This window comes from Mesocricetus auratus, unplaced genomic scaffold (genome assembly GCF_017639785.1).
Source record: "Mesocricetus auratus isolate SY011 unplaced genomic scaffold, BCM_Maur_2.0 Super-Scaffold_100003, whole genome shotgun sequence".
NCBI lineage: Eukaryota > Metazoa > Chordata > Mammalia > Rodentia > Cricetidae > Mesocricetus > Mesocricetus auratus.
In genome coordinates, this window is record NW_024429188.1 from 42,637,562 (window position 1) to 42,649,474 (window position 11,913).

Here is an 11,913-nt window from a genome sequence, read left to right on the forward strand (position 1 = left end):
AACAGGAAGGTTATTTCAAGCAAGCATTCTTTAGGCATTTCACAGTTAAACATTGAGCTGGAATGTGGTGAGCTAGTTCCTGGATAAGGTAGGGTTATCTTTTAGGTTTATCTTGAGGTCTCCGGTTTCTCAGGAGAGGGCAGAAGGACAAGTCACTCTGTGACGGGCTAGTCGCTAGGGGGTCTAAAAATGTTGAGTTGGGATCTCTCAGAAGCTATAATGGGTCAGGGGCTTTTGGCTCAGTGATTTTATAACTGCGTCATCCAAAAAAAATAGCTTCCTCTCAGGGATCATGAAGATAAAGCAATTCAAGAACTGAAGTCACTTCTTCCTTGGGCCCTTTTATTGCCATTCCTTGACTTTTTTTTCAGTCCTCTGTCCCCAAGTCTGTTTTGAAGTAGACTGTCCAGCCTTACAGGCGTGTTGAATTGCAACTGAATCAAATCCATACTGTGGGTCTAAAGGATCTCACATGAACATCCATAGTGCTAACTCATCAATAGGAAATTCACGTGGCCCTCCGGTAAATATTATTGTTCAGACTGTCACCTATACATCCCCATGTCTTTTTTTTTGAGGGGGGGCGTTCGAGACAGGGTTTCTCTGGATTGTTTTGGAGGCTGTCCTGGTACTCACCCTGTATACCAGGCTGGTCTCGAACTCACAGAGGTCCACCTGCCTCTGCCTCCTGAGTGCTGGCATTGATTAAAGGCGTGTACTACCAACACCTGGCCTTGCCCATATCTTTCAATTTACAGAACCTTCTTTGGTGAGCCAAGGGAAACATTTTAAAAATGAAAATAAAGCACTTTTCTAGGAGCTTTGCAAATGAAGCATTTGTAGGGGGAAAGTGCTCTTTAGAACCTTCCTGCCCCTAGTTTTTCTTCTGTACTTGCTCTGGTCCCCGTAGAGGAGTCAAGTGACCTTGGCTGATAGTTTGTTTTTTTGCTTTTGAGACAGGACCCTGAGGGAAACTACCAGGGGATCAGAAGATGAAGAAGACAGGAAAGATTGGAATCGGGAAGTCTCTCACGAGCTGTCTTAACGCCTAGTGTTTATTAAGCCACACAATTTCCTACTTACTGTTTGCAGGGGAAAAAATAGTCAAGGTCAGCAGAAAGCTAAATCAGACAACACTAACAAAGAGAACACAGGATACTTCAAGCACTGGCCGGCGGGAAGAGTCCAAACATCAAAAACTACAACCTTGACTCTTTGAGAGCCTGGCCCCAGTCCCAGACCCGCACTCTTCAAACCCTGCCCTTGGGAAAGCTCACAGAACAAATTCCCCCTCTTTTTCCTTTCATCTGGGCCCCTGAGAAAGCCTTGCAACTGGCCTGGCTCCCGGACACTCTACCTCTGCATTTCTGTGTCTGCTCTCTGCCTCTCAGCCTAGCCGACTCTCTCTCTCTCTCTCTCTCTCTGCCTACCATCTCCCTGCCGCTGCCACTTTTCCTCCCCCTCTTGGCCCCTCTGTCACTGCACCTCTGCCTCGTGGCCTTTCTACCACTGCCTCTACTCTGTCTTTGCCCCTCGCCCCCACCTCAGCCTCTGTCACTGCCTTCTCGACCCTCCTGATTCTGTGCCTCTGCATTTCAGCCTTGGCCTCCAAGCCTCTGTGTCTCTTCCCCTCTGGCTATGCATTTGTGACGCTCCCTCTGCCTCTATGGCTCTGTCCCTTTGTCTTGAAGCCTTTCCAACTCTTGTGCTTTTACCTCTTTGCCTCCCTGCCTCAAGTACTGTGCCTCTAGGCCTCTGCCTGTAGGCCTCTACCCCTCTGCTCTGCTTCTCTGCCTCTGCCGCTCTGCTTTCCGGCTCTTCCTCTGCCGCTCTACCTTTGCCTCTCTGCCTTGGCCTGAGTGACTCACTGCCTCTCAGCCTCTCCACCTCTGCTTTTACCTCCGTCTCCCTGCCTCAGCCTCTCTTGTCTCAGCGCCCACTCCTCTGACTTTCTGCCTGGCTCCCTCTGCATTTCTTCATTTGCCCCTTCTACTTCAGCCTGTTTCTCTTCTTCTTTGTGTCCCTGTCTCTGTCCCTTATGCTCTATATTTCTGCTTCTGCCCTCCAACCATCTGCCTTCGACCCGCTTCCTCTCTACATCTGCCCTTTGACCTCCTCCTTGGCTTTAGTCATCCTGTCTTTGGGCCGCTACTTTTCACACTCTGTCTCTATGGCCCTCTGCCCTTGAGCCTATATGCCCCATTGCCTCTGTCTCTCAGACTATGGACTTCGGCTTCTGGTCCTCTATGCCCCTCTGTCCCTCAGCCTGTCTGCTCCTCGACCTCTCGGCCCCTCAGCCTCTGTGGCCCTTGAACTCTCTGCCCCTCAGCCTCTCTGCCTATGTGCCTCTACCTCTTCTTAGGATTAAAGGTATATATGCATCCCCACACCAGATTTAAATCATTGTTTTAGAAAAATCTTCAAGTTTGTTTCATAGCTGTCTTCTCCAGAAGTTCTTTTCTGCAGTGAAATCAAGAACGTGGTTTAAGGAAGTGGAGGTCCCCAATGGTATAGGGGACTCCTTAGGTGTTCTGTGGCTCTTCTGGCCTTTGTGTCATACTGCACCAGTGCTCTCTGTGACTCTGGAAATTTCAGGCTGATTAGGGGTGGTCTCTGGGAGGAGATTTCTCTTAGAAAGTTCTGTCCTTAGGAATTCCTAAAAAGGGGATGGCTCGATGCATAGAAATACACAGCACATTTGAGAATGAAGGCTTCAGTGTCTGATTTTTCACCTCCATTATCTGTTTCAACAGTGCCTCCGAGTCAGATACTAGGAAGTGACAACCAGCTAACACATCTCAACTTAACTGCTTGTTTGTGTTGTAAGATCATCTATGGAGTCATCATATCATCCCAATAAGGAGGACACCAGAGGTCTTTTGTTTAGCTCACTTCCTAAGTAGATAGACTAGCAGTTGACTCAGGGACCTGTGCCTTCTCAGGCTGAGCTTTAAAAGCTAAAAATGCTCATTTTAATAGGTTGTTGTTCTTTCTTTCTTTTATTCTGCGGTAACATCATCTTTCTTACCTCTGTGCTTAAATGAAGAACAGCATTATGGTTCATAATTCCAGTTCAACCCCTTAATCTTGCTGAACAGGATTTCTGTTTCAGTCTTTAGATTATGTGTTGTCTCCTAAAGTGCTAGCTAGCAGAGAGATGGGTCCAGTGGTATCTTTTAAAGGATCAGAGAGCCAAGGATATGACCTTCAATTTTTTTTGGATACACACTGTAGACAATACTTCATGATTCATCTCATGAGTCCATATGTGTAGCTGAAACAAAAGGTACAGAAAATCCAACTTGTATTTGCTAACTGCCATTCATTTTTTTAAGCTGCCAGGGTACTTAGCATGTGTGAGGACCTAGATTCAATCTTTAACATGGAAAACAAGCACAACTGAACTCTAATTTCTTTTCATTTTTTGAAAAGTGTCATTCATCATTTTTCTAACTACACACTATATCACAGACATACACAATTAGTGCCTGAAAAACAAACCCTGGTACTCCTATGTTCGGCCTGAGCACCCAGTCAGTACGGTACTGAAACAGTCTACATTAACTAGACTCGGCTGTTCTGTTTTTATCATTAATAGGACTCTATTTTTTGATAACTCCCCTGCCTGGGCAGAGAACAGCACTGCTGTCCATTCCCAGAATACCTCATCAACTCCTCAGTTAAAACAACAAAAGAGATTTAAATTTTCTTTAAGATGTTTTAAATTCCTAGCTTCCAAATCTTTGCCCTGTTGTTATCCCAATTCTGGACTGTTTTTATCATAATTTTGATCTAACTAAACCAAATTCCTCCTAAAACAAAATTTCACATTCTCAAATTCTGACCTTTCCAAGAGGTATAATCACTGTTACCTGTTAGACAATAATCACAGCTTTGTTTTAACAGCAGGCTGTGTTGCTGTTACTTGGGGAGCCCACTTTGATCATAGCACAAAATACAAGTATAGCATAGGATTCATTGGTGGAGGGGGTGACTTAACAAGCAACCAGAAAAGCAGTAGTACATGCAGTCTTCTGAACTCTCCTTGTTTTACAGCATAGGCTGGTTGTAGATGCTCTATATGAAGTGTATACAAAGTTCCAGCAAACAGGAGCTTGTCTGATTAACAATCCAATATAACACTGTGGGGATTCTATGGAAAAAAAGAGCTTTAACTCCATGCTAGACAAGTGTTTTACTGCTGAGCTATGTGTTTTGCATGCTAAATGAATGCAATTTGTTTTATAAAAACCATAATTCAAAGGTTATGAAAAATAAATTAGATAATGGGGAAAGCAAAGGGTATATATGCTACAAGGGTGATCTCATGTTGATAATTCTTAAGATACATTTGTTTTATCTTTGCTATTTCTTTATAAAACTGTGCTACCAAATACTGAACCCAGGCATTATTTATATAAGGATCATATGTTCTGTTGCTGTGCTACATTGTCAGCCATGACATTTTCCTTAATAGTTTTTAAATCAGGTTTACCACAACAGCTGTTCAACCAAAAATTGTCAACCAGGATGTTACCTCAGCATTTGGGGAGGTAGAAACAGGGGTATCAGAAGTTCAAGGCCATATAGCTATGTAGCCAGTTCGAGGCCAGTCTTGGCTACATGAAACACTTTCTCAAAAGAAAACAAAATAAAATTTAAAAAAGTAGAGAAAGGAATGACAGGAAAGAAAAGTAAAAGCCATTAAGTAAGCACAATTACATGTTTTTAGTATTAAAAAACCAAGCTTTATGATTTGATAGAATTTCACTGATTTCTCAAGAGTTTGGAATTTGTTATCGTACAGTTTCATGTAAAGTGTATAAAATAGGTTTCATTAGTCCAGTTTCAAGATAAGGAAACAGAAACAATAAAATTAGGTGATTTTCTCAATGTTGTGCTGTATGTGATAAATACACATTTTCAGATTTCTAACCCAAGCTGCCTTCTAAATCTGTCCCGGAAACAGAAGGCTATGTTTTGTTTTGTTTTGTTTGTATCTTACATGAGGGTATGGACTTGTAAATGTGTCTGTGGGCATTTTAAACTTGTGTCTGGGAACCCTTGGAAAACAGATTTCTGGAATTCTTCAGCATGATTCTCTGTGATAAGAAATGTATATAGGACTGAAGAGAAGACAGAAGGATGTGGTGGCCTTTAATCCCAGCACTCAGAAGGCTAAGGGGGATACCATATACAGTGAGTTCAAGGCCAGCCTGGGCTATGAAATGAAACCTTTTTTCAAATGTCAAGAGTAGGAGGAAGAGCAGAGAGAAAGCAGGAAAGGGAAATCGAAAGAAAAAAGTAGAAAGAGAAAAATAGAAGGAAAAAACATTTTAAAAGTGAAAAGGACAAAAAGTTATAAATCGGTATATGAGTTGGTTAAATGAAAGATTTTCTGTCATTTAAAAGGCCTTTAAGTGATACCAGATACACTGACAAGAACATGAACTTAAAATTCAGGAAAACATGTACAAACTTATACCCCACTTTTAAATGCTCAAGGCTGAAAGTACCTCTTGCAAGTTTCAGTTCCTGGTTATCCTCCAGGTGTCCAGACCAGCTTGAATTCATTTTTTCTCTGCCAGCCAAATAATTAAAAGGGAAGAAAACCTCTCAAGCACAACCGGTAGCAGCAGGGAAAAAAATCCCAGACACAACAGCAAGCAAAACAGATGGAGAATTACTTATTAACAGTGAAGACATACACGTGCATAGCAAGGGACATGGAGACAAAGACCCCTTGCAAAGCAGAAGGGGCACCCAGGCAGCCAGAGTCTGGTCTCTCCTTTCATGCTGGGATATTTAAGCTATTTGTTGGTCTGGAATTGGGGTCTTCTCCTAATTCTAGGGTTGGTCAATTTGAACAAAGACAAGGAAGCTGATAGGTACATAACTTTAGGCAAATGTGTCCTGGTTGGGCCTTAAACTTCTCAGACAAGTCTGTGGGCAGGAGGCCCCTACTGACATGAGAAAAAGCCTGCCAAGACTTTGTGTTAGGTCAGGAGGGCCAGAAAGAATCCAGGAGTAATTTTGCCGTCTTTTTGAAAGTCTGTCTGTGACTCCTTTCTCTATCTGCCTGCCTATCATGGTCTTCACCTATACAAAATGGTGACTCTTAAAAAAATGTTTTTTCAGGAAATGAGAAAATTTGGAGTGATGGCTGTAACTTGGTAGGTAGCATACTTTCATAGCATGCAAGAATCCCTTGGTTTAGCCATCAGCACAATATAAAACCAGATATGTTGGTACACTCCTGTAAATTCCGAATCCATGAGGATCAGAAGTTCAGTGTTATCCTCATGGTCTGGAATACATGGAAGTGGAAGCTTATCTTAAAAAAATTAAAAGAAAGTAATGTTTTAAATGAATCTCAGGATGGATTCACTTACTTAATGCTTCATATTTAAAATCAGGCGTTAAGATGCAATGCCAAGCTACACCTAGAAACAAATTACTTTCCTGATTTTTCCACTTATGTACCTCTTCTTCCATTCCATTCAAGAAGCAGATGCTGAGCTACTCCAATACCCGATTTCTTGCTGGGTACTAGGACAACAAACGGACCAGGTGGGGTTCCACCATTAATAGGTGAACAACCATTTCACCTAGGTCTCTGCCTCTTCCTAGCAATGTATTCCTGGATGAGTTATTTAACCTCTCTGGACATTGCTTCTTGTATACCTAGAATTTAAGGCAGAATATCTGCCATAATTGCATTCAGAATGACCAAGAAAGAAGATGCCAGTTCCATTTCTGAATGCCAGTTTTGCTTATTTAATACACCCCAACAGTTATAGCAAAATACTACATATGGATCATGTATCTTATAGACAAAAGACATTTCCTTTTCACAGTTGTGAAGGTTAGGGTCAAGGTGGTACCAGGAGGTTGGTGTCTTCTAAAGCCTTGCTCTGGGGCTTTGGGCTTCATTATGATCTTTCTTTGTGTTAGTTTGTCTGCCTATTTCTTCTCCAGTCTCCCCTTTAAACTGGTCACTAACCCATTCCATTGGATTGGGGCCCACAGGACTAGTCAGGTTTTAACTTAATCACAGTGTCTCAAAATAGAGTCACATTTGGGGGTACTGGGGATTAGAATTTAAACACATGAAGTTTTTAGGTGAGTGTACTATTCACCCCATAAGGTTGGCTATATGCTCTTGACCAGGGTACTTATGAATGTGTTTTTCCTGATGTAAATACCAATAAAATTAATTTTTATGTAAAATATTTTTATTTGCTGGGAAGTGGTGGCACACACCTTTAATCACAGTACTCGGGTGGCAGAGTCAGATGAATCTCTGAATTCAAGGCCAGCTTGGTCTACAGAGTGAATTCCAGGACAGTCCAGGCTATAAAGAGAAGCCTGGTCTTGAAAACCCCTTGAAAATTTAATATAAAGTATTTTATGCAGTATGTTTTGATCATATTCTTTCTCCTCCCCCAATTTATCCCAGATATCCCTGCCACTCTACCAACTTTATGCTCTTTCTAACTCAAAAAACAAAAAGAATCAGCAAACAAAAACAAAAAACAAAGAGAAGGGAAATGGACACTAAGTTAGTTTTTGAAATATTTAACAACTAGCAGCTTCTGACTAGCTTTGATGGCTGCATTTCTAGAGCACAGTCCTATAAGCCTTTACTATTACAAGCATTAACCCTTTGACTTCTGGATTGTGTGTGGAAATTCAAAGGAAGGAAGGTCCTACCGACAGATCAGGGATGTTGTTATGGTCATGAAGGCTGATACCAACCAGAACAGTTATTTTTAAATATTTAAAATCCTGTATCCTTGTATTTCAGTACCAGTTTTAGTAAAAATGGAAATAGTGTCCATCGAACTAGTACAGTTACACACACACATACTCTCTCATTTTGGTCTTTCTAAGGCTTCATTCTTCTATTAATATTTTTTGGGGGTGGCAGGTGTACTGATTCTGTGAGTCTGCTGAAAAACAGGAAGCATCTTTAGAGTTATTTATTAAGTCAGAGAAAGTAGCTCTCGTCCTATAAGTAGATACTCTCTTGACTTTTTCTTTGCTACAATCCAAATATCTTTGGGCAAGGAAGATAGAGACTGCATCCACCTTTCACTTGATGGAGTGCCGTGGGCCCTACAACTTCTTTCTTTTTCTTTTTTTCTTTCTTTCTTTCTTTTTTTTTTTTTGGTTTTTTGAGACAGGGTTTCTCTGTGGCTTTGGAGGCTGTCCTGGATTTAGCTCTTGTATATGTGGCTGGTCTTGAACTCACAGAGATCCATTCTGCCTCTGCCTCCTGAGTGCTGGGATTAAAGGCATGCGCCACCACCACCCAGCGACCCTACAACTTCTTGTCTTGTGACTTCTGTCCTACCTCATCTCTGATTTGCCAGTGTGATTGGAAGGACATGGGGGAGGGCCTTACATTGAAAGTAGGAGAGTTGAGGAATCCTTAAGAAGAACTTAAGCTGAGAAGAGACAATGCAAGACTTGTGGAAAAGGTATTCACCATAAACCACACAGGGTTTAGCAGGACGTGAGTGGAGAGTAAAATTAATTTTAGTATCTTAGCATATGTAAGGTTGAAGTAGGACTCTTCTGGAAAACTGGAGAAGGGGCAGCGGGGAAGGACATATCATGGTGGCAGCAAGCTAGAGAGATGGTTTCTTTGCAAGTAGAGCTTCTGGGACATTCCAGGAAGTTCTTTACAACCAATTCCCAGATCATGTGATAGTTGTAGCCATAACAATTCCTACTTAGATCAGGATTGGAGGGCACCAGTATCATCTCATCTCTCTTTAGTGAAACCATGAAATCAAAGCTTATTACTCTTGCAAGCTAGTAGGGCAGTCTGCTATAATAAAAAGAGTACTGAACTTAAAGCCAGAAAGTCTGGGCTTTAGCTTTAATTCCATCGTGACTTGAGTATATTTCTTCACTTCTTTGACATCTGTAACATGGGAAAAGAAACCCTATAGTATCTGAGAGGCTCTTGCTGCATGATCATCTTAAGCCTCTGAGTCAATGGAGAATAGGTTCTGATAAGAGAATAGGCCACCGTTTCACCTTTTTCCCTCCAACCTTTAGACATCCCTCTTAGCATCGGAGCCAATAGACTCTAAAGAAGCCATGTATACAGGTATAAAGTTCATTTCAATCATATTCACCATTCCTCATTATTCTTTTGTCCATTTCTCACTCCTAGCAGTCCTTTTCTTCTTGGCAACTAGTCTCCATGGTATTTTCATGTCCTTTTATTTAATTTTTTATGACTCAATGAGTTTCATTATGGTTGTCTAAAGGAGCATGTATATACCACAAAAGAAACTCTCTCTCTCTCTCTCTCTCTCTCTCTCTCTCTCTCTCTCTCTCTCTCTCTCTCTCTCTCTCTCTGTCTCTATGTAACCATTAACTACATATAAATCATTAGGGAAGGATGATGACCAATGAGCACCTCCCTGCTCCATGACAAGACATTTAGATATTGACAAGCCCTATCTTGTTCAGATCTTGTGTAAGTAATTACAGCTGCTATGAATTCAAATGCACAATTGTCACTCCGTGGCCAGAAGTCAGTATTTTATGCCACATGCAGCCCCTCCTCCAGCTCTTACATTCTTTCTGCTCCTTCTTCCAGAGTATTTCTGAGCTATGGAAGGGGTGACATAGATATCTCACTTATGACTGAGTAGCGTCAGTGATAATGTAGAAAGAAAATTGGTTTTCTACACTACCAGAATAAAATTGGGCAATTGGCCAATAACTATAAAAATTAGATGGTTCTGAGTGCTCAACCATAAGCGGGACATCTTACTATGATCGCTGAAAAGTGAAATTTTACTTTACTCTAATTTCTTTCACTGTGGGTGAAGCTAGGCATATTTTTAATCAGCACACTTCCCTCCCTCACTTCCTTCATAGCAAAACAAAAAAACATATGACATCTATCTCCTACCCTACACATGCATAACCTTTCCTATTGTCACTTCTCCTGCCCAGAGTGCCACATACTACTGGTGAGCCTGAATTTCAAAATCATTACCACTCAGTCTGTAGTTTAACTTTGGCTTAACCCTTGGTATTTATTATATATTGTATTGTTTTAGTTTGGTGTTTATTACTAAACATATTTCCATGATATGATAGTACCATACAGAGTATTTACCTGACTCAGATATCTTGTGTACTTCCCATCCATTTCTTTTTCCCCTATAACACTTGGTAAGCAGTGATTTGTTTTCTAATTATGTTTTTAAATTTGTACTGATAGAGCGTTGGTGGCACACGGCTTTAATCCCAGCAATCGGGAGGCAGAGGCAGACGGATCTTTGTGAGTTTGAGACCAGCCTGGTCTAGAAGAGCTAGTTCCAGGACAGCCTCCAAAGCCACAGAGAAACCCTGTCTCGGAAAAAAAAAAAGTTTTCTTTGACAGAGAGAGAGGAGTGATGAGCAAAAGGGTTAAGAATGGGCTGACAAAACCAGCAGAGACAGCTGACCTGAACAAGAGGGAGCTCTTGGACCCCAGACTGACAGCTGGGAGGCCAGCATGGGACTGATCCAGAACCTCTGAGTCAGTGAGGAGGCCTTGGCAACCTATGGGGCCCTGGGCAGGAGATTAGTGTTTATCCCTGGCATACAAACGGACTTCGTGTGTCCATAGCACAAAGAGGGATGCTCTCTCTGCCTGGACTCTTAGGGGAGTGCCTGGACCCTGCCCTGAGTGAAATGACAGACTCTGGATATCCTCTATGTGGAAGGAAGTGGGGATAGGGTGGGAGGCTGGGGGGGATGGGGGTGCGGGAGGAGGGGAGGGAGAGGGAACTGGGATTGACATGTGAAGTGAGCTCTTTTCTAAAAAAATGTAATAAAAACTAATGAAAGAAAATAACTTATAATGATACAATATTCGTTGTATGAAGTGATGAATTTTATGACATTTTTGTTCAAGCATGTTAGATTTTTTTTTTTACTGTATTCACTTCCCATTATCCTGATGTCCTTGAAGTAGAATAAGGTAGAAAGGAGCAATTCTTAGATATTGATCCATTTATTTAAATTCAATAATTTACTTAAAGCACGACTTGTACTGCCTATTTGCCAAGCACGACTTCACTTTTTACTACCGGGAACAGAGTGACCTCCATAAATAGCTGTCACTATTGGCCATTGCCCTTAACAACTTGCCGACTGTCACGTGCACATCTGTAAAGTCTTGCTTGCTTGCCTCAACTTGTGATTTTAGAGTATAAAATAAGAATACAAACCAGATCCCACATCAAAGTCTTTCAGGAGCTGTCCTGGGTTTTGTTCACCAGTGGCATCTTCTCTCTTCCTTTTTCATTGTTGTCAGAGTGCTTATTCCAGAAAGATTCCTGCAACATTCTGTCTCCTTTCCTCCTCCTCTCTCTATAGAACACAACACAACACACACACACACACACACACACACACACACACACACACACGTTCTGTATATGGGAGAAAATATGCAATGTATACATTTGTTGATATGGCTTATTTTTCTTAGTTTTCTCTGCCTTTCTTTTTTTGTATATTCTATCTTATTCCTATTTCAGAATAGTGGGAGCAATGATAGCATCATCACAAACACCTAAATTTAATACAAACAATCTGTGACTTTGGTTGAAGGGCGTAGTAAATCAAGCTGGATATGAGCTGAAAGCTTCCTGCTGGCTAGCTTTGATAATACCAGAAGATGATATACAAGTTGCTAGTAGGGAAAAGTCAACAGCCTTACTCAGTATTGGTGGTATATGTTACACTATCACCCTTCCAGGAGAATAGTAGTAGTAGTTTTTCCCCTAGTGTCCATGACCTATATATCTATATACCTATCTTGGGTTCTTGCTCACTTTAGGTATGGCTTCTGTCTCATGGACAGAAGTTTAATTTTAAAAAGCGGTTTGTTAC